This window comes from Geotrypetes seraphini, chromosome 2 (assembly GCF_902459505.1).
Source record: "Geotrypetes seraphini chromosome 2, aGeoSer1.1, whole genome shotgun sequence".
NCBI lineage: Eukaryota > Metazoa > Chordata > Amphibia > Gymnophiona > Dermophiidae > Geotrypetes > Geotrypetes seraphini.
Genome location: NC_047085.1, coordinates 247,077,137 through 247,104,534, shown reverse-complemented (window position 1 = coordinate 247,104,534; position 27,398 = coordinate 247,077,137).

Sequence of the window (27,398 nt, the reverse complement as noted above, 5' to 3'; positions counted from 1 at the left end):
TTCCAGTGATAACACAACTTCATCACTGCTTTGTTCCATTTACAGTAGTGAATTTCTTTTTACAAACAAAAATCTGAGGTATATATTTAAAATGATTTAACCACATTTATTTTCTTTTGTGTCAAGGCATAGAGGGGCATAATTGAAAGGGACTTCTAAGTCCATTTACGTCCAACTCGCAAGTCATCCAAAGTAAAAAACAGCCTAGGACACATTTTCGAAAAATACGTCCAAAATTTTTTTACTTTCGAAAATTGTCTAATTATACGTCCTGCAGATCTGATCATCCAAGTCGTTAAATCCTCCATATTTATACCACATTTTCGTCTAACTTTTCGTCCAAGGCCAAAACGCCTAGAACAAGCCCTGTTGGATGTGGGAGGGATCTGCAAAGTGATGGATTGAACACCCAGACATGGCACCTAAATAGTGACACTGCTGTGAACTTCACAAAAAGGATGCCATGGCTTCTCCTCACTATAGGTTATGGTGAGCCCCCCAAACTACCTCCAGAATCCCCTAGACCCACTTATCTTCTACCCCAATAACCCTTCTCATCCCTACATGGTGAGCCCCCTAAACCACCTCCAGAATCCCCTAGACCCACTTATCTACCACCCCAATAGTCCTTATGGCTGCAGGAGCCACTTATATGCCAGTACAAAAGGGTTTTGGGGGTGTATAGGGGAGTCTACATGTTTACGTATCAATGCAGTGATTACAGGGGCTTTTGGGCATGGGTCCTCCTCTCTATGGGTCCCTAACCCTGCCCCAAGACGACTTAAGCTGCCTCTGTCCTGGACGACTAGGCTTTTCTATGCTAGGCGGCCAGGTGATGATGGTCTGGAGGCTGAATTTTAAAGATGTAATTAATATTTTTAGGGGGGGGGGGTCGGTGATCACTGGGGTAGTGTGTGGGTGTCTATTTTATGTGTTTTTAGTGCTTATCTGGTGACTTTAGGTAGGTTTTTGTGACTTAGACCATGTTTTACATGGTCTAAGTGACAATGTTCAAGTTTTGTCGATCGTGGACTGTATAACTTTCGGTTATACATGCTGTACGACTAAGTCTAAGCTGGCCCACGTCCCACCTAATTCCCGCCCTCGACACTCCTCCCGAAACATCCTGTTTAGCTTTGGTCATTCAACGGCACTATTTAGGCCTAGGTCGTTTAGAAATACGTCCAAAACCCGTTTTTATTATCGGCACTTGGACGTATTTGGGAAATGTTCATCCAAGTGCCAACTTAGGCTGGTTTTTGGACATTTTTCTCTTTTGATTATGAGCCCCATAGCTTTCAAAAAAAAAAAAAAAAAAAGTTTCAGATTCTCCAAATGTCACATAACTGTATACACTGGTCAAGGGCTCAGCAGATTAGTTATTAGAAAATGATTCAGGAATGAACACCAGCAGAATAACAGCTGTACACCAAATTAAATACAAAACATTTGCCTCAAACACCAATAATAGTAGGCAATCTGAGTTGAATTAGTGGTCTTACACAGTGAAGGGATTAAAACTCTCTTTTTCCCAGGACTTACTTCTTTTTAGCAACAGGAGACACAAAAATCCAGTTTAAATTCCAAAACACACTTTAAAAATTCTTATCAATTGTCCTTTGAAATATAACTCCAAACAATTTAGAAATCTCATTACACACCTCAACTCAACAGCTCATAAGCAGGTTCGAGTTGCAGCATTTCTCATAAAACCAAACATTAACGGGAAATATTTAAAAAATATCCATTCCTTCCATACACAAACTCCAGAGCAGATCTAGAAATTTTCACTCAGCAGCCTCAACAATTCCTGGTGCTGCCTTAATCTCTCTGTTCCCCTGTAGCTCACAATAAGGGTTCTGGTTTAATGATAGAGTTGCTATTATGTGGCGAGTTTCTTCCAAGCTTCTTGCTGCAGACTCTGTCTCAGCTCTATGATCTCCCTGCAGCTCACAGGCTCTGTGCATGTGGCCATCTCCTAAGCACCCTTCAGTATTTCCTCAATATATATATATATATATATATATATATATATATATATATATATATATATATATATATATATCTATATATATCTATATATATCTAAAATCGGAGGTATGTATGTGTGTATGTGCCGCGATCACGCAAAAACGGCTTGACCGATTTGAACGTCACTTGGTATGCAGATCCTTCACTACCTGGGGTGATATGTTCTGGGGGTCTCGCGGCCCACCTGCACACGTGGGCGGAGCTACAAACATAAAATCAGATTTCACCCATTCATGTCAATGGAAAAAATGTAAAAAGCTGCCATTCTCACAGTAATTCAAAAACGGCTTGACCGATTTGAACTAAACTTGGTATGCAGATCCCTCACTACCTGGGGTGATATGTTCTGGGGGTCTCGCGGCCCACCTGCACACGTGGGTGGAGCTACAAACAGTAAATCAGATTTCACCCATTCATGTCAATGGAAAAAATGTAAAAAGCTGCCATTCTCACTGTAATTCAAAAACGGCTTGACCGATTTGAACAAAACTTGGTATGCAGATCCCTCACTACCTGGGGTGATATGTTCTGGGGGTCTCACATCCCACCTGCACACGTGGGCGGAGCTACAAACAGAAAATCAGATTTCACCCATTCATGTCAATGGAAAAAATGTAAAAAGCTGCCATTCTCACAGTAATTCAAAAACGGCTTGACCGATTTGAACAAAACTTGGTATGCAGATCCCTCACTACCTGGGGTGATATGTTCTGGGGGTCTCGCAGCCCACAACTCTATGTTGCTTGCTCAAGGGTGGGTTCACCCAAGAATTTATATGTTCTTGCTCCAGGAGGTGAAACTAAAAATGTTGTTTATAATCACGTTTTGTGTTAGTTGTATTGTATTCATTTTGTCAAATATTTCACATTATAATTTGAATATTGTACTTTTTATTAAGCTGTAAAAAAATAATTTCATTTACCACTATAAAGTATCTTTATTTGAATCCATTTACAGTGTTATTGCTATAATTAAATACCCGTGCAACGCCGGGGCATCAGCTAGTATATATATATAGATATAGATATAGATATAGATATATAGATGCGGCAGAGCAAATCAGGGCAGTAGAAGGCTGCAAAGCAGCGTGTTTAGAGTGCTGCGGCCGCTGCTGGAGTCAGGTTTGTCGGGACCGCAGGAAGGGAAGGGGGCCGGCGGCGGCAAGGGGCTAAGGGAGCCGGCCAGACCGCGAGAAGGGAAGGTTAGATGGGAGGGTCAGACCGTGATGGGAGGCTCAACGGGGGTTCGGGTGTGCCAGGGAGGGGGGTAGGCAACGACGAAGACGAACTGAAAAGAACCCTAAGCGTACATGCGCACTCCTGCTAGCCACGGACCTACTGATCACAGATCAAAGATCACGGAAGCATGCAAGTAGGAGTGCGCATGCGCGGCTAGGATTTTATTATATAGGATTTAAAGCAGAGAATATATATATATATATATATATTGTAGCGTGGCCGACCCTCGAGGCTTGAGGTAACTGGCCCACCCTTAAAATATTTTCCCAGCATGCTTCCCCAAGAGGGAGGAAGACCCTGTTGTGAATAAATTATCCTATGTGAATAAAACAGAATGGCCTCACACAGGTAAGTAATGAAATAAAGAAATCAAATTTATTGTTCAACTGAACAGGTCCAAGCAAAAATGCATAAAAAGAAAATGTACTCAAAAGATCTTGGTCATAATCATGAAAACAAAATATATTGTAATTACCAGCCTGGTCTGGATAACTTTCCCAAAGTTCTTTCATCAATGTCCCAGGTATCACAGAGTCTCCGGCAGTCCTTGACTCTCTCAAAGTCTTACTTGTAAATTGGCAAACAAACTATGTCATTCTGCAATGTGCAGTGCTGCCCTTTCAAAAACAGTGACAGAAGGCTGGCGGATTCGCCAAAGCGGCCCCTTGTTACCAAGAGCAAAATAACCTGCAAATCTTCCACTAAGGTGTTGGGCAAATTCTGCCCCAGCTTTCAGGATATTCACTCCTTATGAAAGCAATTGCTGAAGTTTTAACACAGCAGCCATCTTGGCAAAAAAGAGGAAAAAAAAAACTTCTCATCAAAGTAAAACCCTTCACTAGCATACATCCCTTTAGCTAGCATGCTCAAGGAAAATACTTTTTGTACAGCAGAAATGGAAACATTCAAAAAAATATAAACTCAGAAAGCAACTCAAACTAATTAATATCCATTTCTTCAATCAATCCCACCTCTGGTAGAGCACTGCAATCCATTGCTTCATAATCTGGGTTTACCAGTGTTGTTCCTTCAGGTTCAAAGACCAGCATTTCAATATCGTTTGGCTCTGGGGGACTTGGAGGCTCCTTCCACCTGAGAGCTTCTCCTCTGTCCCCCCTTCCTCCTGTTCAGCCAGCTATCCAAATGGTGCAAAGCTGCTATACCACGCCCAGCCCTACTCAGGGGCTGAACTTCCTTCAGCTGAGGCTGCCTTCTACCCTGTTTAGCCAGCCTTTTACAAAATGGAGGATTTAAAGGGGCCCTGCCAGTTTTCACCAGGCTGTGTTCTAAAGCAGGTCTGAACACAGCCTGTGCTTCCTGGTCTTGTTCCTGCCTATCAGGGACACAGTGATTAGCCCGGACCAGATTCAGGGGATGTTTTTTATGACTCTTCCCTGGCACAAGGCCGGCATTGGGCTCGGGTTTGTGACAATATATATATATATATATAGTATTTCTTCCTGTTCCACATGGTTTTGTATTATAAAGAAAACTGCATGTGTTGTTTCAGAAAAAAACCCATTAATTTTCTAGGAGCAATCAAAGCTAAACTAATTCATAGTATAGTTTTGCTTATTGGTGCAAATCCTTTGGTTGCAAGTGCTTGTGGGGTTTGTACAAAAGCAGCTAATTTGATTAGTTCCCCTTATGTAAACATCTGAAAATATATTTCACGAGAAGCTGACTGCACTTATATTTACGTATAAGTATTTGCTTTACATATTAAAGCTCAAAACAAGTTTACATCATAGAAACATAGAAACATGATGGCAGATAAAGACTAAATGGCCCAGCTAGTCTGCCCATCTGCAGTAACCATTATCTCTTTCTCTAGATCTCTTTCTCTCTATCCCAGGCCCTCTTGAATTCAGACACAGTCTCTGTTTCCACCACCTCTTCCGGGAGATTGTTCCACTCATCTACCACCCTTTCTGTAAAAAAACATTTCCTCAGATTACTCCGGAGCCTATCACCTCTTAACTTCATTTTATGCCCTCTCATTGCAGAGTTTCCTTTCAAATAAAAGAGACTCGACACATGCATATTTATATTATGTAGGTATTTAAACGACTCTATCATATCTCCCCTCTCCCGCCTTTCCTCCAAAGTATACAGATTGAGATCTTTACAATGCAATATAAAAAAATAGCAATGCTTCAAACTCCTTCTAAAACTGGCACCTCTCTGATCAACCCAAGGAAATATTTTTTAATATATATATTATTATTATTGTAATATATTGATTATTAAATTTGGTGTGTATACTTTTTCTCCCTTTTGTCTTTTTGAAACCACTGAAATCAATGAAATAGTGTATTATTTTATGTTTCAGATTCAGTTGGTCAGAGCACTCAGGCATAGAGAATATTCAAGGACATAAGGTTATGCGACTCAAAGCTGTATCTTTGTTTGCAGATGGTGCACTGAGACATTTATGCAAGGGCATCTATCATAAAATTTACAGCATCTCTTCCAATGAGAACTAACTTGCCACTACATACTTCATGTTCCTTCTCTTTTACAGAATGGCAGCTTCTGCAGACATTTCTTGAAACAAGTCCCTTATTTTGGTGGACTTGCTCAGATAAAAGAGCAATCCCAGCTGAAATACCCTCTGACAAACCCTTCGATGCTTTGGAAACTTTCTGCACGTACCATCTAGCAAAGGAGAGCTGTGCTATAAAACTATACACATTCAGGATTTTGCACTATAAATAGCACTAATAGCATCTGGACACATTGTAAAAATATAGGGGTCCTTTTACTAAGGTGCGCTAGTGCGTCTTAGTGCGCGCTAAATGCTAACGCGTAGCAACGCGTCCATAGGATATAATGAATGCGTCAGCATTTAGCGAGCGCTAAGACGCACTAGCGCTCATTGTGGGGTAAAAGGATCCCCCCACAATGAGCAGTAACAATGCAATCTAAAGTTCTTAAGCATGATGCAAAAAAGTTTAATACCGCAATTAGATATTGATTTTAAAAAAAGGAATGAGACTTCTTTTCTAGTTTGTAAAAAAAAAAAAAAGAAAGAAAGAAAACTTTAAAACTGCCTCCTCCGTATACTTCTCCTAGTACTCTTCGCTATGACCAGCCTGGTCTCTAGAATAAGCTCTGTTTTTGTCTACTGTAACCTATTTGTTGTCATGACTGGTCTGTTTTCAAACGATTATGAATGTCTACTTGTAACCCGTTCTGGGAGAACGGTATAAAAATTGAAATAAATAAATATTGTAAGGATTAAGTAAAATTGTTTCCCTTATATTTATCAGTTTATGGTATAGGGAGGGGGTATTTTATTATTATATAAATTATATGGTAATGGAATACATGGTTGGGAGGGATGGGAAAGAGGATGGGATAAGAATTTATGTAATGTACCAATGATTATTTATAAGTGATGTATTTATTGTTACTGTGAATGAATATATTTAGCACTTAATGTAATTTTGAAAATGAATAAAGAAGTTTAAATAAATAAATAAATAAATAAAGATGAATGAAATGAAAAAAACATATATATCTCTTTTAAAAGAGCTACATGTAAAAATCTAATGTGGTATTATATGCTACTAGTATAAAATTATGTTTATAAATATGTAGTGCTCCACACACAAAGATTACACGCGTAAAAAAAAACTTATAAATGAATGTTTTACCATTTTGGACTTGTAAACATTATGGCAAAGACACAAATACCGGTACATGTGGCTGAAGGTTCTCAACATGGGTTCAGCAAGGTTAATGCTCTAGTGCTCATAGCAATTCTATGAGTGTCATAGGGCTCCTTTTTACTAAGGTGCAATAGCGTTTTTAGGGCGCGCTAAATGAAAAATACTAACGCAAGCTCTATGGAGGCGTTAGCATTTAGCGTGTGTGATATTGTAGCGCGTGCTAAAATGCTTAGCATGCCTTTGTAAAAGGAGCCCGTAGTATTTACCTTGCTGGCCTGCGCTAAAAACATCTAGCGCCACTTAGTAAAAGGAGCCCTAAGATAACATGTGTTTTGGTAAACCAGTTGAAATAGATGTGGACTGGGTACTAATAAGTAATTCCCTTGACAAAAAAAATGTTGCCGACTAATTACCCTTTCAAAAATAGATGGGCTTTGCATGAATGGATTCCTCCTCCTCACATTTAATATCTCTCTATTATTTATTTAAACAACAACATAAAGGTACAAAAAAAGAAGAAAGAGGAATTGAAAGAGACCAATGATAGTTTGCATCAAAGCTATATTGACAAGACTAGTTCTAAAGTCATAATAGTCGCAAACACTGGAGGTAACCTTTCCTTATACTAAACGATATACCAGAATGGTTGTTTAAAGAAATAATAGAGAGATATTAAGGGCTCCTTTTATCAAGCCGCGCTAGCGGGGTCAGAACGCGTGACATTTCATCACGCGCTAACCCCTGCGCTGGCCAAAACCTACTGCCTGCTCAAGAGGAGGCAGTAGCGGCTAGCGTGGCCGGCGGTTTAACGCGCATCAAACCACTAGCGAGGCTTGATAAAAGGATCCCTAAATGTGAGGAGGAGGAATCCATTCATGTAAAGCCCATCTATTTTTGATAGGGTGATTAGTCACTAATATACAATGCCAACCATTCCTGAAAATACAACATTTCAGAAGTCAATTAAGAAGTTCCGGAACTTGGAGGCGAGGAGGATGGCAGTTTGAGTGCAGAGCTCCTCTCCCTGGACAATCTGCCTGCTTTTAAATATCAGCAGCAGTGGGAGATCAATTGCTTTTACACCTAAGCAGCAACGGGACCAACCCACCAAAAACCCACAGTCCCGGTCCTGCAAAAATATGAGCTCCACCCTCCCTGCAGTTCGCTAGGAAAATCAACTGCTTTTACACCTAAGCAGCAGCAGGACCAGCCACCACTACCAAGAGCCCTTTGCCCCAATCCAGCCAGGCATGTGAGCTCCTCCCTCTGCAGTCCATTGGAGAGATCAATCTACCTGCTTTTAAATATCAGCAACAGTGGGAAATCAACTGCTTTTACACCTCAGCAGCAGCGGAACTATCCACAACTACCAAGAGCACACAGACCCGATCAAACCAAGAGTGTGAGCTCCACCTCCCCCTGCAGTCCACTAGGAAGATCAACTGTGTTTTACACCTAAGCAGCAACAGGACCAGCAACCACTACCGAGAGCCCTTTGCCCTGATCCAGCCAAACAAGTAAGCTCTTCCCCCAGCATTCCGTTGGAAAAATCAATATGCTTGCTTTTAAATATTATCAGAAGTAGGAGATCAACTGCTTTTACACCTAAGCAGCCTATAATAGGAGCCCTTGCCCCGATCCAACCAGGCATGTGAGCTCCTCCCCCTATATCCCGTTTAAGAGATCAATCTACCTGCTTTAAATATCAGCAGCAGTAGAAAAACAACTGCTTTTACATACAAGCAGCAGCGAGACCTACCGCAACCACCAAGAGCCCACAGACCCGATCCTGCCAGGAGTGTGAACTCCTCCCCCTGCAGTCCATTGGAGAGATCAATCTGCCTGCTTTTAAATATCAGCAGCAGTGGAGATCAACTGCTTTTACACCTAAGCAGCAACGAGACCAGCCACAACCACCGAGAGCACACAGACCCGATCCTACCAAGAGTGTGAACTCTTCCCCCCATGCAATCCGCTAAGAAGATCGACTGTCGGCTCCGGGCGGCTTTCCCGCAGAGGAGAGAATCCTGCATTCACCGTGGGCCTCATCTGGGGCAGCCTCCTTGGAGCGGCTGGGGCACGGGCAGTGTGTCTGGGAGGGAATGCATGGATGGGAGAACATCGCAGGGGAGGAGACATAGGCATCCTGGGACTGTCTGCCAAGTCTCTTCCCTGAAGAAGCCCTTTCTGGAAACGTCAATCGCTCCTCCTAAACTTACTTGCTCCACTTTCATCACTGACGCTGAAACCGTGGATTGAAGACAAAGTTTTATTTTATTTTTCTTTCCAGCTTATGATTTATCTTTAATCTTATCTATTGTTTTGCCTTTTGTCTTTGTTTTGTTCTATTTCTATCATTTAAATTTCTCCAGAATTCTACTGTTCAACGGCTCCCCCTTCTGCTTCTATTCCTTTCTCTCCTCTCTTCTACCTTCCAAAGTATTTAGATCAATGCTGTCTTGTTAAAATGTTTATTTTATTTTTATTTTTCCTCTAACTCTACTTTTCACTTCTCTATTACCCTCCAGGTGCTTTAGTTAGATTGTGAGCCTTCGGGACAGTAAGGGAAATTTTCAAGTACCTTTCTTATTTCTAATCTTAATGTATATTTTCTGTAAACCGCTTAGAACCTAACGGATGTAGCGGTATATAAGAAATAAATTACATTACATTACATTACATCTCAGACTTTGCAAATCAAACCATCTGCTGAAAATGATTTAAGACTATAACTGCTTGGACAGATTTTTGTGGTGGTTAGAAAAGGGACGTATCGTATTGTGGTATTAATTTCTATTGCCAAAATAACGGGACGTACCCATGATAGAGAAAATTGGATTTCAGAAAACTTAGTTGCATGGTTTTTAGGGTTCCGTAACTAAAGTGCGCCGGACATAGGCGCACTGACAAAGACGCACCGACAACTGCGTGTAGGACGCATGCGTGCCACAGGTCCTGCCACTTTAAAGCCTTAATGTAAGCATTGTGAGGGGGCATGGGGGAGCCTCCCAGTACATATAGAAGTCTTCGTGCTCCCGTTGCTGGGGGATTGGGGGGGTTGGGGGAACCCCCCAAGTACACTGAAAACTTCTGTTTTCCATTCAGTTTTCAGTGCTCAGAAGTTTTTCAGTGTCGGGGGAATTCCCCGCCACCCCCCCCCCCAAAAGGAGCGCAAGGACTTGTACATATAGTGGTGGTGGTGGTGGTGGGTTCCCCCCACAACCCCTCACAGTGCTAACGTTACAGGTTTAAAGAGGTGGGACCGGCAGCGCGCATACGCCCTGCGTGCAATTGTCGGCGTGTCTTAGTCGGAGCGCTTTTGTCCTGCCTTCAATTGACGAGTCACCGGTTTTTAGTGCCAACCATGGCAGTAACAGCTCCGACACTCATAGAAATCCTGTGAGCATCCAAGCTGTTACCAGCACTAAAAACCTTTTGTAAAAGGGGAGGGGGTAAAAGTTAAGGCAGAGGCTTTGTGGCTTTTTTTTTTTTTTTAATAATAGCACTAAGATTATGAAACAGAATTGGATCAAAGCTGAGTCAAATGTCATAAGGCAAGAATGTACCATATGCTCTATGAGGCAAACTTGAAGAATTAAATTGCCTACAAAATAAGAAAGTTATCAATTTACTGGCATATAGCATATGAATTGCTCAAATGTAACTACCGAAGATTAATCTATATGACCATGGTCTAATATTTTCATGTTGATGAATATGCTATAGCAAACTCTCATAATCTCTTGGCAGTATTAGCAGAAAAAAATATTGTAACAGATGTTTTCCTAAACAGCAAGACTGATAAGGCGCACAAGGAGGTGATTTAATCTATAGCACCCGGATGGGACTGCTTTCTCAGGGCTCAGAACTTCAGTGCACAATTCAGAGTTTGCACATCTCTTCTTGCATGCAACAGTCTCCTCAGCTCCTTAGTGAGATTCAAGCCTCAAAACTGTGAGGCAACTGTCAGGGTGGTGGGCGGAATTTTGAGTCTTATCAATCAGACACAAAATTGGGTGAATCCCAAATGTAGGACTGTTGAACATTGAATTTTCAGCTTTTAGGAGCAATCCACGCATTCAAGGGTGAGATTGATACTTTAAAAGGACAGATTAGTCAGCACCACGTGACAAAATACACTGTCCTGTGCTGAATCTTGGCCCAAACATTAAAGCACAGAAAAAGTATGTAGGGAAGACCATGTGACTGCCTTCCTGGTGGTATTCAGCGAGACAGATTTCAGGAGGGCCACAGGGACTGTAGTAGCTCTAACCTGATGAGGCTTGACTTTGGAGCTATGAGAAATATCCACTTGTTACTACTACTACTACTGTTTATTAAAAGGAGATAGATTCCGTACGAACATAAGGAAGTTCTTCTTCACCCAGAGAGTGGTAGAAAACTGGAACGCTCTTCCGGAGTCTGTCATAGGAGAAAACATCCTCCAGGGATTCAAGTTGCTGCTGAACCAGAACATATGCAGGTAAGGCGCTGGTCTTTGACCTAAGGGCCGCCGCGTGAGCGGACTGCTGGGCACGATGGACCACTGGTCTGACCCAGCAGCGGCAATTCTTATATTCTTATTATTTCTACTAGTCTTTAAGCCCGTTACATTAACGGGTGCTAGAATACTGTTCACCCTCTATGTTGCCCCTTCCATTCACTGCCCTCTCTTCTCTTTCCATCTCTCTCTTTCTCTCCCATATGGCTTCTCTCCATCTCCTCCTTCCTTTTGCCTTGGTCTGGCATACCTTCCTCCTTCCCTCCAAGCCATTCTCTCTCCCTCTGCTCCCTTTCCTCATTTAACTACTTCATTGGTCAGCAGCAGCATTCACAATTCATTGCTGTTGCTGGCTTCAGGTCTTTCTCTCTGGCCGGTCCTGTCTTCATGAAAACAGGAATTAGGCAGGACTGGCCAGAGAGGAAGGCCTGAAGCCAGCAACAGCAGCAAATTGTAAACGCTGCTGCTGCCTGAAGCACCCGAGGCAGACGCTTCTCTCCCCTCCCAGCCCAACCCCCGCTGACTCTGCGACCCTCCCAGCAAGATGACTTTAATATCAAACCTCCCTCCAGCGTTGAGTCTCTTTGTCGCATCATTGATGACATCATCAGTGATGTGGCAAAGGGACTCAACTGCAGGAGAAAGCCCGAAGCAGCCTGTTTAACATGCAGCGACTGCCAACGCTGGAGGGATGTTTGTGCCGGTGCAGAAGCGATATGTCTCTCCCCCTCCAGTACCTGTGCAGCACTTTGCTGCGGCGCATCCTCCCATGGGGGGGGGGGGGTTTGCACAGTGGGAGCGGGTGAGAGCGCCGATCTCCAGTTGGGGTTTTTGTTTTTTTTTTGTTTTAAGTTGAAAGCCGGCGCTGCAGCTCCTCTCTCGATCCTGGTGCAGTTCAAGAGAGGAGCCGTTACCATTCACGGTGAGTAAGGCCGCCGCAGCTGTGTAATTTTTTTTATTATTATTTGAAAGCCGCCGCGAGCAAGTGGTGACGTAAAACCCGCACATGCGCAATCGTGTTTTCACGACGGATCAGGGAACACGATTTTTTTAGTGTGCATGCGCGTCCTACCATTTTATTATATTAGATAGTGCTAACAGATGCATGCAGCGCTGTACATTAAACACACAAGAGAGGTCCCTGCTTGAAAGCGTTTACAATCTAATTATGAAAGACATACAGTACTAGACAAAAATGGCAAATCAATATATGTTCAAAGTTGAATTGAAAACAAGAGGCCAGCTCATGTCCTTCTTGCAGCTGGCACATCAGTTCTATTAGGAGTGAAGGAGATGAAAAGTTGTATGGATCTTCTAATTGTTTTATTTCTTCTCAAGTGGAGAATCAGAATTCATTTACAGTGTAGAGTAGTGCTGCCCAATATCCGATTGGAATTGATTCACCGATTCACTTTGAGTGAATCAATTCGAATCGATTTCTTAAAAAAAAAAAAAATCGGCCTGGCCAATTCAGTGACCAACTCTCCTCCCCGTGCCTTCAGGTCTCCTAAAGCAGGAGTGGCAGTGCTGCCTCTTGCTGGCCGTCCACTGCCGCTGCTGCTTCTGCTTTAGGGGGTGAGGGGCGAGGGTCAGTCGAGAATTGCTGCAGAGCTTAGGCGCTCATTGCAGCATCCTCTGGCTTCCCCCCAGGCCTCCCGGTCTTACCTTAAGTACAGCAGCGGAGCAGCCTGCAGAGAGGATCGCCGGTGCTATAGTGATCCTTGCAGGCTTCCATCATCCTCAGCAACACGTTCCCTCTGCCGCGATCCTGCCCCTGATGTCAGAGGGAGGAGCGGTACACTACAGAATCCTGCAGGGTACACCAAAATACTAGAGCTCCCACAGAAAGGATTTTGTTTTTAGAATAGTTACAGAGGAATTTCAGTAAAGGGGACTTGTATACTACCTTTTTGCTGCTTGGGCATTTCAAAGCTGACATTCAAACTGGTGGGCACTGGATGATTGAGTTACTAGCCCAGGGTCACAAGGAACAGTACTGCCATCTCACAATCTCTGGGTGCAGAGATAGCAGCTCAACCGGTGAGCCACAGCCCTTCTTCCCCAGAGAAGGTGTGTCACATTTTTATGGCCTGCTATATACTTCATAACTTTGTATTATATCAGTATGAACCCATGCCAAAACAAGATCCAATGGACACTGAAGATACAGAATTACCAGATCTGGCAGCCAAAAATACACACACATTTTCTCTGAAGGCATGCACAACATTTATTGATAACAATCGTAATAAAAGGTACAGTGTGACAACCCCTTCTACCCAGCCACCCCTCACATCACATCCTCACACCCAAGCCTCCTTCACAGCACTTCCTCAACCCTGGTCCCCTTCACAATATATTCACACATTTTGGTGCTCTCATGCCCATCCCCCTACCAACAGGCTTCACAATACCCACCAAGTGACCCAAGGTACCTGTGTATCTTTATAAATTAGTAAGGAAAAAGTGGCAGAAACAGTGCTACATAAGAACAGTCTTACTGGATCAGACCAATGGTCCATCAAGCCCAGAAGCCCACTCTCACAGTGGCCAATCCAGGTCCCTAGTACTTGTCCAAAACTCACAGAGTAGCAACATTTCATGCTACCGATCCAGGGCAAGCAGTGGATTCCCCCATTCTTTCCTAGTCTAAAGGTTTTATACTAGGATAGCTTTACATTTGGATGTCTATTCTATGTCTATTCATGTACTGTTAGCACATAACTGTCATTTAGAGAAGTTATTATGGGTTACCATTAAAGTGGGTTATTTTACCCTAGGTCAGGGGTAGGCAATTTCGGTCCTCGAGAGCCGGAGCCAGGTCAGGTTTTCAGGATATCCACAATAAATATGCATGAGATAGATTTGCATCTCTAGGAGGAAGTGCATGCAAATCCATCTCATACAAACTCATTGTGAATATCCTGAAAATCTGACCTGGCTCTGGAGGACCGGAATTGCCTATCCCTGCCCTAGGTTATGGTATCTTATCACAGGTTCTCATTGAATAAAATGGCACCCTATGCTAATATAGCACGACTAGTGGTGAAATAACCCACAACAGTATCCCACATTGATAATTTTCTCCCTTAATCTTGATGATATGCTTTAATTCTTCTACATTTTATGTGTCTTTTTGCAGAATATCAGTGACACATCCTGACAACAGGTGTTGAATCATCTCTGCAAAGTTTAGCTGCTGAAAGATCGTTGCCAAATGTTCCTTGGTTATGGTGGAACTGATTTAGTTATAATTTGCCTACTCACCACTAAACCTGCCAATTTTGTTTCACCTATCATAACTGGTGAGACCTCATTTAGAATATTGTGTACAATTCTGGAGGCCGCACCTTGAAAAAGATATAAAAAGGATGGAGTCGGTCCAGAGGAAGGCTACTAAAATGGTATGTGGTCTTCGTCATAAGGCATATGGGGACAGACTTAAAGATCTAAATCTGTATACTTTGGAGGAAAGTCTGGAGAGGGGAGCTATGATAGAGACTGTTGAAAAATGAAGTGCACTGAAGACCGGCAGCTGCCTCCTGACTGAGTTCTCTGGCGCCAGAGCTAAGTAGTTTTTGCTTTTGCTTCTGCTTTTTTCAGCATGTTACACTTTAAAGCTTTGTAGCTTGTATCTTGAAAACTTTTGAAAACGTTTAAAACAATAGTAAAAAGTATTATCACGTTTTGAAAATTTTTTTGATTACTGTGCACAGTAGTGGGTTATTCCCCCAGTAGATCTTTAAATATTGTTACATGGTGTGAGTTTTTTGCCGATGATAATAACAGCGCCAGCTGAAAATCATCAAAGATTGCTGCGTGATACATGGTTTTGAGGCTTTTTCTCCACCTGTTTTATATCTTAATGTTAGATTTTATTGTGGTAACCCACTGCTGGTGAGTGACATTTTTTTTGAAATTTTTGATTTTTTGTCACTACAATAGTGTTCTTGAGAGACGTTTAAATACCTACGTGATGTAAATGCGCATGAGTTGAGTCTCTTTCATTTGAAAGAAAGCTCTGAAATGAGAGGGCATAGGATGAAGTTAAGAGGTGATAGGCTCCAGAGTAATCTAAGGAAATACTTTTTTATAGAAAGGGTGGTAGATGCATGGAACAGTCTATCAGAAGAGATGGTGGAGACAGAGACTGAGTCTGAATTCAAAAGGGCCAGGGATAGGCACGTGGGATCTCTTAGAGAGAGGAAGAGATAATTGTTACTGCGGATGGACAGACTGGATGGGCCATTTGGCTTTTATCTGCCATCATGTTTCTATGTAACTTACATTGAAAATCAGAGAGGCAAAATAAGTCATACATTTAAAGTTCAAACTAGCCTACACACTTTTGTGCAAGCCAGGGTTGAGGCAATTTGAAAATCTGGCTAAGGGTACTAGAAACTGATGTTCTGCCTGCCCAGATATATTTAGCTTATTTGATCTCTAAGTTGCTGCTTGAGATATTGAAATGCTTCTGTAAAATAGAGTTTCCATCAGAGAGAAATTAACAGCAGTCATAGTTTTCCTCATTTTACTTATGATAGGCCTTGAGTACAAATTAGGTAAGACAACTGATAAAAGGATAGTGGGAAGTGAAGTCCGTTAAATTATATATGCTTTTTTGTTACAGAAGGTTAGTTTTTAATAGTTTATCCACAAGGCTAGGTATTGCTAAGGAAGAAATTGCCAGTTTTGTTTGTAGGGATAATTAGAAGATGGCATCTTTTTTCACTAGAAATAAGATGAACAATCAGCCACTTGTTAATTTAAAGAGATATTTTCCTAATGGCTAAATTGAACAAAACATTCACTACAATGCATTCAATTTGTGAGTGTGGCCTAAAATGTTGATTTAACACAAATTAACCTACAAATGAATGTGTTAGCTCAACATGTTTACCAGTTTTTTTTTTGGGGGGGGTTGTTTTTTTAATTAAAAATGTCTGAAATTCTGAGGACAAAAAATAAAACAGGGGAAACAAAACCACAAACAAAAAAGCACAAAACCAAAGTGGAATTGTCCCAATCAGAATGGTGCGCACTAAACAAAAGTGTCCTTCAACTCATTTGATAAATCCAAATGCCTTTATTCATCCAAAGCCTCATAAAATTCATCCAATGACTCAATGACCCGACATGCACATGTTTCGGCCTAACCGGTTTGCCTCAGGAGTCTACAAGTACATACATGGATATAAACAAATTAAAAACATACAATGTTTAGTTAATAAATATCATTGAACAATATGAAGGGGAACTCTCTGATATTATTTTGGTCACTATGGGCTCTTTTGTAGCTTGATATCTTACTCTGCTAAAGTTTTTGTTATTTGTATGATTTTTAATGTTTTTAGCAGCTTGATGATGGTTTATCAAATATTAAATGTAAACTGCTATGCTATATTAGTTTAAAGTTTTTAGAATTCTTATCAAATTTAAATTATTTTAACTACTATATATTGAATGAGCTGGTTAGTGATATAAGACAATTATGAACTTGCTAATCTTGATTTTATTAATTCACACATGGGTCATTGGAACTCATGATGAACCCTGACGTGTGTTTTTGTTTTATTTGTATGTATCTATGTGAATTCTTTGCTGTTATTACACATTAATTGTTATTATGTGTACATTCATATATTTCTATATTAATTAAACATTGTATGTTTTTAATTTGTTTTTAATTTGTTTATATCCATGTATGTATTTGTAGACTCTTGAGGCAGGCCGGTTAGGCCGAAACATGTGCATGTCGGGTCATTGAGTCATTGGATGAATTTTATGAGGCTTTGGATGAATAAAGGCATTTGGATTTATCAGATGAGTTGAAGGACACTTTTGTTTAGTGCGCATCATTCTGATTGGGACAATTCCACTTTGGTTTTGTGAAATTCTGAGGAAACATTTCTAACAGGGATCCAATTTTTTTTTTAAGGTATGGGGAAGGGGTGCAAGTGCACAGCAAGGGGGGACAGGGAAGAGGGTGGGTGAGGGGCTACGCCACTGCTTACCACTTCTCATTCTCCTCTACAGGTGAGACTTCGTTTACTTGTTAGGTTTAACTCATCTTTTTTTATATTCTTTATTGATTTTCCAACTGTTACCAGTGCAATAAATAAGTAGATGTACATATAATAATTCAAGAAATGCACATTCATCTTGCAAAAGTAGATTTTTACCTCTCCCGCCCACCCAAACAACTAATGTTCCATATAATTGGAAGGATTGGAGAAGATTAAATTATAATTTTTGGTGGAACTCTTTATGTCATATCTATAAAATGGAAAGATTTATTGCAACGCAGCGGGGATATTTCAGGAAATTTCAGGATATGTGGAAACCATTTACAAAATATTGTACGGATTAGTTGGCATTGTTTCCCTTAATTTATTAGTTTAATTGTGAAGGAGGGGGATATTTTAATATTACATATTATATAAGATAATGGAATATATGGTAGGGAGGGATAGTTAAGTTTTTGGTTAAGTTTTTCTAAAGAAGCCAGTGTTTATTTAAAAGTTAAGAATTGCACAAACCAGATTTATGCCCTATGCCAGATTTATAAGTTTGAAAATATTAATTCTTTACAGTTGGAACATCATAGTAAATTTAAGGAAATTTGGGGCCCGTTAACAAAATATTGTAAGATTATGAATATGAACTATTATCATTATTATTACTACTATTATTTCCCTTTGTTTCATGAATGAACATTATACATATCCAGGTGGGAGGGGTGGGTGGGAAGGGGGGATAAAACAGTTTTATATTTTATTGTTGGAATAGAGTGCAATATGGTACGTTACTTGAATGTTCATGTGTTTGATATCAAAAATGAATAAAGAATTAAAAAAAAAAAAAAGAATTGCACAAACCTTTAGAGGGAACCTCAAGGAACTGGCAATATCCAGAACTGTAAAAGCAGTGCACTGTAGCAAAGTTATTAAGGATAGGATAAAGTAAGTTTTGTGCATTTCAACGTATGACATCAGGGAGCTGATTGAACAGCTGATGCAATTGCAGGCGCTCAGCACTGTGTATGAGAAGCACTCTGCAAACGTTTTGTTTTCTGAAAGCATTCTGTGGCATCCTTTTGGTTTGTCTTCTGAATTACTTTCTACAGCATGATACGGAACAATGGCTGCTTGTGCCACTTGATTATTTTGGAATGCAAGGGTCAGAAGGGAAATAAAAGAATCCTTTGTTTTGTATCCAAAGTTTGCAGTGCTTTATTGAGGGTTTGGCTTGCTTAGCCACTCCAGTGAACGGCTTGGCTGGATGCTGTGTGTGTGTGTGGATCAAGACAGCGCCTTAGCACCCTGTTCCCCGCCACAATATGTAGGGTCGCCAGATTTTCCAATTGGAAAATCTGGCCCCTTAGACCTGTCCCCAGGCCTGCCAAGTTCCACCCATCCCCACCCTCTAACACCCTAGTCCCGCCCCCACTGCCTGCTCTTGTTGGGCAGAGAGGAAGTCCAAGCATGTGTGGACTTCCTCTCTGCCCGACGCAATTTGAGAAGACTTTTCAAAACCCGGACAAAGGGATCTTTTTATCGAGCCGCACTAGCGGGGTTAGCGTGTCGGACATTTCATCACGTGCTAACCCCCATGGCCGGCTAAAAAACGAATGCCTGCTCAATGCAGGCATTAGCGCAGGGGTAGGGAACTCTGGTCCTCGAGAGCCGTATTCCAGTTGGGTTTTCAGGATTTCCCCAATGAATATGCATTGAAAGCAGTGCATGCAAATAGATCTCATGCATATTCATTGGGAAAATCCTGAAACCCGACTGGAATACGGCTCTCGAGGACCAGTTCCCTATCCCTGCATTAGCGGCTAGCGCAGTAGGCGGTTTAACGTGTGGAATTGCACACGTTAAACCCCTACCGTAGCTTGATAAAAGGACCCCAAAATGCTGGGTTTTGAAAAGCCGTCTGGACCCCCAGACATGTCCTCAAAAGGTGGACATGTCCGGGAAAATCCAGACATCTGGTGAACCTAGATCAGGGGTCTCAAAGTCCCTCCTTGAGGGCCACAATCCATTTCCCCAATGAATAACAGCGATCGCACCGGTGTAGGGGGAGGTTTGGGGGGTTGTAACTCCCCACATTATACTGAAAACTTCACTTTTTCCCTAAAAAAGAGGGGAAAAGTTAAGTTTCCAGTAAATGAGGGGGGTTACAACCCCCCAAGCCCCCCACAACGCCGGCGCGATCTCTCTTAAGTAAAGTGTGGGGGGTTCCCCCTACACCCCCTGTCAGAGCCCTTTAAAATACTGTTTTTCTTTGGCGCGCTTCCGCCTTGCGCTCCGTTGTCTGCGCTGGATTGTCGGCGCGCCTTTATCGTCGCATGCTTTTGTTTATGAACCCAAAACCTTGATTGCTTTGTTGCGCAAATTAGGATAACCACTGCATTAAAAAAAAAAAAAAATTACTTGCCATTAGTTTTCAAGGACCAATCATGTCAAAAAATGATGCCTGTCTGGATGGTTGTATCTTTACGCAAACATTCGCCCATAACATTGACAGACTCTTGTGTACACAAAGTACATATCATCTATTCTAGTGTATACTCATGAAAGGAATTTTTAAAAATAAAGTAAAATTCTGGAATCTCTCATGGCACACCCAGAATCTCTTTGGGGCACACCACTGTGCCGTGGCACATAGTTTGAGAATCACTGCCCTACTGCATACACACACACTTACACATATACACACAGTGGCCTCAACGTGCTTCACTCCACAGTTCTCTGTACAGTGTCCTCAACACTGTTCCCCCTTCAGTCTCACATAGGAAAACTGCTAATGGGATGCTTGGCCCAATGCACTGCTGAAAATGAAGATTTGTTTGCCAACATCCTGATAGAGGTGTGGTCCCTGTCTCTACTGTTTTCCTGCTGAGTAGTTTTAGCAATCTCTCTCTTTAACCTGATTGTCCTCTGGCACTGCAAATATTTGCCAACTTAAATGTCTCGCCCCAACTGTTACAAAACCACGAAAGCATTTTTTAGCGCAAGCCGGAACGCTGTGCGAAAAACTGCTTTTGCAGTTTTGTAAAAGGGGGAAGGGGGTGGCTAATGTTTTGCAACAAAAGCATACTCTGATCTGCCTTCTTGTTTGCCTAACTTCCCCTCAGTGGGGGCAGCTTCTGAAGTCTATTTACTTTCATCTCTGTCTTGTAATTATATTGATCAAATAAGTTACCTTTCACATATTCCACAGCGAGCTTTGATTGTTGTCTAATTAATGTATCATAAGATTCAGGCAAGGTACATAATAGGAAGTCTACACTGAGATTATATTTTATGTCTCCTTTAATCCCCATTAACAGATTTGTAATTCTCAGCACAACATTTAAATGCTGTAGCATTTCTTGTTTTTCCTGGAATCTCAAACTATATTGCCTAATATCATATATATATATATAATATCATATATATATAATATCATATACATATATATGTCAATAAAAAAAAGTCTAACGCGGCTTTGTAAAATGGAGTATATCTATATATAGATAGAGATAGATGTAGTGAGATATAATATACTTAGGCTGATATTCAGAGTGATTTAAGCAGGCCAGAAAGGGGAAGGGGAGGGGGAGGGGGTAATGACAACGATCTCCAATAAATGGCCCCCAAAGTCCTCTATTGAGAACTGGCTGAAATGCTCTACAAATCCTGCAAATGTGTTAAATTCAATCTTGCCCGCTTAATATAGTAATTGCAAACAATCTCTTAAGTGTGTTACATAAGTGTCTCACTTATGGAGTTTCTTACTGTTGACAATCCAAAATCAAGTGAGTTTTTAAAATATGTAATTGAAGTGATGTAGAATCAATATTAGCATTAATTTTGCATTAAGTTTATTAGCATTAAGTTTGAACAAAAAATTAGTAATATGGGTAAGCTTGAAATATTGTTGTGGCATTCTGAGCTTTCATGTATTCACACAACAGATCTTTACATGAAAAAGGTTAGAGACCACTGTTTTATGATTACTCTGCTTTATGTTTAAAGTCTCATAATTCTCAATGGGCTCCTTTTATCAAGGTGCGGTAGGTGGTTAAAGCACAGAATACCGCGCATTCACCCGCCTGCCACGCTAGTCGCTAACGCCTCAGGGTTGTCATCAGAGGAGGAAACTGAAGAATGTTAGTCTAATCAATAAAGCAAAAAGTGTTCTTTCAGTGAGTCTACACTGCTCATAAGTAAAAACTTCTCGCTATTTTGTGGATTTCCTGAAGCAGATACGAAACGTGTCACATCAGAACCTGACACCTGCAAGCTACAAGATAAGTGACTTTTCAGATTTAACGTATACAGATGAAGAAGTAGCTTTTCCTTATTGACACTTCAAGTCATTCAATTCAAATATTTATGCTATCTACAAATGGTGCTTTAAAATGCGATGATTGGATGGTGAGACAGTTGTGTCGAGGCTTTGCCCCAGTTATTGTCATCATGATTCTGAGCACAAAAAGCTACCAAGATACATAAGCAAAATTGAAACTGCTATTGTTGAAATTTATTTACGAGTGATTATTTCATTCTGTTTAACCAATCCAGGACAAGCAGTGGCTTCCCCCATGTCTGTCTCAATAACAGACTATGGACTTTTCCTCCATGAAATTGTCCAAACCTTTCTTAAAACCAGCTATGCTTTCTGCTCTTACCACAACCTCTGGCAACGTGTTAACTATTCTTTGAGTGAAAAAAATATTTCCTCCTATTGGTTTTAAAAGTATCTCCCTATAACTTCATTGAGTGTCCTCTAATCTTTGTAATTTTTATGGAGTAAAAAATCAATTCACTTGTACCCCATTCTATACCACTCAGGATTTTGTAGACTTCAATCATATCTCCCTTCAGCTGTCTCTTTTCCAAGCTGAAAAGCCCTCATACGCGAGGAGTTCCATCTCCTTTATCATCTTGGTTGTTCTTCTTTGAACTTTTCCTAATTCTATATCTCTTTTTTGAGATATGGTGACAAGAATTGAACACAATACTCAAAGTGAGGTTGCACTATGGGGCAATACAGAGGCATTATACGTGGGGTGGTATTTTTGATAGGATGTCTAAGCCTGATTTTATATGTTACCTGCAAGACGTATAAAGTCTGAGGTGGAGAAATGGCCATTTCTGAAACTGGCAACACCGCAAGACATCCAATTATTTTCTTTTGAAAATCACAAACTTTGAAATCCTGGCCGCCAGAATGTCCAACCGTAGGACAGCCATCTTTGTTTGCCATTTTTTACCATGAAACCATCCAAGTTCAATATGTCTAAATCTAGACCATTTGAATTTAGGAGGGGCCAGCAATGTAATGGACTGGTCACATAGACATGCTAATAGAGCAGTGGGGCACCTCAGAGGACACTGCTATGAACTTCACATAAAGGGTTCCAAACGTACATCTAACCATAACCCTCCAAAACCTACTATACCTAACTATCACCCCAATAGCCCTTATGGCTGCAGGTAGCACCTATATAGCAGTATAGTAGAGTCTGGCTGAGTTTTGATGTGCTCATATTTAATACCATAGATGTGGTTAGAATACCTTATGGATCTGGGTTCTCCCACCCACCAGGTAACGCTACACACCTTATGCTCTACTGGGCTTACCCATACCAAATGCAGCTGTTCTAGAGCCAGGCATGTACCTTTTTGTTTGAATTTATGTATGGTGGAAGGGAGTCGGTGAGCGCTGTGGGATTGTGGGGTATCTTATCTTGATTCAGCATGCAGTTGTCATCTGGTCAGTTTGGGCACCTTTGTGGCACTTAGAAACTTCTAAAATGGGTCTAGCCGCGCTAGTACCTAACACCTCCATTGATGAGGCGTTAGGATTTTAGGCTGCCGCAGGGGTTAGCGCATGATGAAATGTCCAACGCGCTAACCCCTGTAGCGTGCCTTGATAAAAGGAGCCCTAAGGGAGCTGGCCTGAACATGCTGCATTGATCGCCCCGTGCACCGGCCCGAAGGTAACACCAGGGGGCAGGCCAGAAGGCAAGGCACAGCATGGAGGGAGAGAGACAACAACGGTAGGGGGAATGCTTTTGCTTTCATATTTAGTGATTGATTTACATCTGCTGTCTGTTCAGGAAGAAATGCATTTGTTTCTTTTCCTCTGGGGTTGTACTGCTTGCAGAGTCTTGCATCTTAGGGTTTGTTTGTAAATATTGGTACTTTTAGTTTTTGGTCCTGCATTTGCATGGGGTTATCTGTTTTCTGGTGGGAATTAGTGTTGAAAGGCATACAGTGTGCTTTGTGTATTTTAATTGTACTGGTTAACCATTATGTGTTGTTAATACGATTATATTGTGTGTATATATGAAAAATGAATGGAAAAAATAGTGTTACAATTAGTACTGTTATGGGACGAAGTCTGGGGCGGAGATCGGCAGGGTCTGGCCCATGACAGCCCAGTGTTCTTCAAATGCCGGTCCGCGGACCGGTGCCGGTCCACAAAATAATTATTTTATTTCCGCCGGTCCATAGGTGTCAAAAGGTTGAAGAACACTGTCCTATAGTATTTAATGTTAGTTAAATAGAATTTGGGGGGGAATTTTGTACCCTCATTTACTAGCTTGGAACAAAAATGTATCTGTTACAGAATGAGGGCAATATAACAACTGAGTGTGTTTAACCACTAGTTGCATATCTAGATTTTGTATATTTGTCATGTTTAGAAAAGCGACTTGTATTCCGACCTGTCATTGGGGTTAATGAACTGCTTTAGTCTCCACTGTACTCCAGTGATCAGCATTAATTATGCTATATTTAAACACTGTGCCCTACTCGAATTTATCATGTTGAATACATGCATCACACAAAACCCTGGAGTGAAAATGAGAAATGTTTATTTTTGTTTAAGAAAAGTGTTTGCTGTTTAGAAAGAGCAACACACATAATGACTGAACATAAAATCCAAATGTTATAACTTGCCAGTGTGTTGGTGTATTTTCTTTTAACACAGAGAATAAGTAGCATCATTTTGTCAGCATACTTCCAAGGTACTAGAAAGAAGTTTAATGAATAGGAAATGTTCATTACTGTGCCCCAGTTTCAGCCATTTTACTCTTGGGTATAATCCTTAACATTGCTGAGGAATCTAAAGTATGAATTAAAAATGATATTGAATGCTACATAAATGCAATAATTTTATACTATTAGCTAATCTATTTCATTTCCATTGAGAGGGAGATTTAATTGCATTTCTCTCATGGACTTGGGAAAAATATTTGAAGCTGAAATTTTAATTTGATACAAAATAATACTTTTAAAAGAGAAATCAACAAGAATTCTGGCTTGTTATCATTATACTAGAAGTGTTTAATACAATAAGGAGGCCCACGGGCTAAGGAGTGAGCAATAACATTGGCCGAGTTGCTGATGAAACTACCAGTGGGGTTAATTGAGGGGGGGAGGGTCTAGGATAAAGGGATAGAAGATTTTGAGGTCCTTTTATCAATCTGCGCTAGCAGGGTTAGCACATCAGACATTTCATCACGTGTTAACCCCTGCAGCCGGCTATAAAAACTAACGCCTGCTCAGTGCAGGCGTTAGCGGCTAGCGCGGCAGGCGGTTTAACGCGCGGTATTATGCACATTAAACCCCCTACTGCAGCTTGATAAAAGGACCCCTTTGTATGTGATTTGCATAGTTAGAATCATAAACAGTAGTTTGAATGGATGTTGCTGGGGTGAAGGGTAGCTGGAAATTGGTAGATAGGAGAGGTTCTATGATTGGCTAGTGCTGGGCAAGAATTGAGAGCTGTGTGGCGAGTATTTGGTATTCCAGTGGTGGAAGGACAGGAGGGTAGTGTTAGGTGGTATGAGCTTTGGGAGGTGAAAGAGTTAAAAAAAATAAAGTCCCGCCCATTGGCACACCAAGCTGATATAGGCACCTAACTTAATTGAGTAACAAGCTAAATCAGTGTCAAATTGGCACTCAGTACCGCTTTATTAGTGCTAAGACCCAAATTCTATACATGGTACCTTAACATAAGTGCCAATAGGTGCGCTAGTGGTGCCTAAGTTAAGAGGGAAATTACATTTAAAATAGTAATTAAAAACAAAAAATCAAAATGGTGCCCGACTCGCACCTCAGGAGGTGCCTACTACTGCCACTGTAGGCGTTGGCTAATGCTGGAAGTGGCATTAGGCGCTAGTAGGCACCCCTGGAGCTGTGATTCAAGTCAAAGATAGGCACCGGCAATGTAGGCATTGAAAACACTGGCCTATATTTCTGGCACCTACCTTTGCCAGAGGCAGCTGCCAAAAATGGATCTAAGAGAATCCGTATCTAAGTGGAGGTAATTGAAAGTTAGGTGCCCAATTTAGTAGGTGTGATTCTATAATAATTAAGCACCTAGTGCAAAAGTGAATAATTAAAAGTGGGCGTGGTTAGGAGACAGATCGTGGGTGTGTTTTAGGTGCCTGTTTTAGAGTTAGGGTGCCTAACTTGGCACAGGCATTTAGCTCAATAAAACCTTGTCATAAATCCTAGCATGCTTAGGCAGCACTAAGCACAATTCTATAATGAAAGACTAATTTAGATAGAATCTCACTTGGCACATATTTTTTTAGGTAACATATATATCGAATTGGGCCCCTATGTTCCTTTATTGAATACTAGCCTAACTGGGAATACAGTATGGGGCTGATCCTATAAATAGGCATCCCGATAGTAGGCAGCAGTAGGCGTCCTACTGCCATCTGGCAGCCAATTGCGATGCACGTTTAAAAAAAAAAAATGAGGCAGGACACCTACACTGTAGGCTTTTGTCGCCCAAGGCTGGGCATGGTTTCGCCTAGAAGTGGCCTTGGGTGAGCATAAGGAGTCCTAGGCATCTCCTATACAAAATTACCTTGTGCTTAGTACATAGAGTTGATGTAAGTGTTAATCTAAGTTTTTTAGATACTTGTGCAGCTTACAGTATTCTATAAGTTATGCCTGTAAGTTTGAATGCCACCTGCGTTTTCCCCAAGCTCTGCCAATGTCTATATCCCCTCAAAAATGCAAGCTACTATATATAAGTTTAAGTGGGCATTTACAGAATAGTGAGGAGATGGGATTATGGCAGATACACATGTATGTGCACACATCTGCACACACAAATGTCATTATTGTAAACATGCATGTACCTTATCAGCGTGCAGATATTATTGCCAATGTTACAGAACCTTTACATCAGCTTCTGAACCAGTGTAAATGAATGATGGTTCATTTCTGCTGGTATATATTGTAAACGATCAAAAGAAGGATCATAAGCATTGAAAAGTTAAGTACAAGTTTTCTTCATCTCAAGAAACAGGGAAGTTTTGGCATATTATATACACTTTTGTTTTAGTTTCATCACATTGAAAGAAGTTTGCAAAAATATGAGAAATTGTGGACCGATGATTATAGTTTGAAGCATGGTTTCAACTTTTCTTTGAAATTGCTTCATGTATATGGTCCTTCATATAGAAGCTAGATGAGGGAGATGGGGTATAGAAAGTAGGTGTCTTTTCTCCAAGAGGTGAATAGAGAAGAAACCTGTATGGTAAAGGGTAAATCAAAACGTAAAGACAAAATACATTTAATGGCTTTAATAGAAGTAACTGTGAGCAATTGAACATATCACTTTTCCACTCAGTCCCCATGCAAGATGATGCATTTGATGTATTGTTCAACTAGCTTCTGCATTCCTGCAGAGAAGTTTCTTGGCTGCTTCCTTTACTTCATCATGCTTTCTTTTGCTCTCCGGGTCATACCGATGCAGCCATGTCTTGTCACTAGTGACAATTCTCTCCAGAATACTCAGATCTTCATACTGTCTCGGGAACTGAGTTGCAACCTTAACACGCCGTTGCTCGTGCCGATCAATAAGCTGTTTAGGAACCCATCGTGCGCAGACTTTCCTGTGTCCCAAATCATCATGCATTATGACAAATTCAGA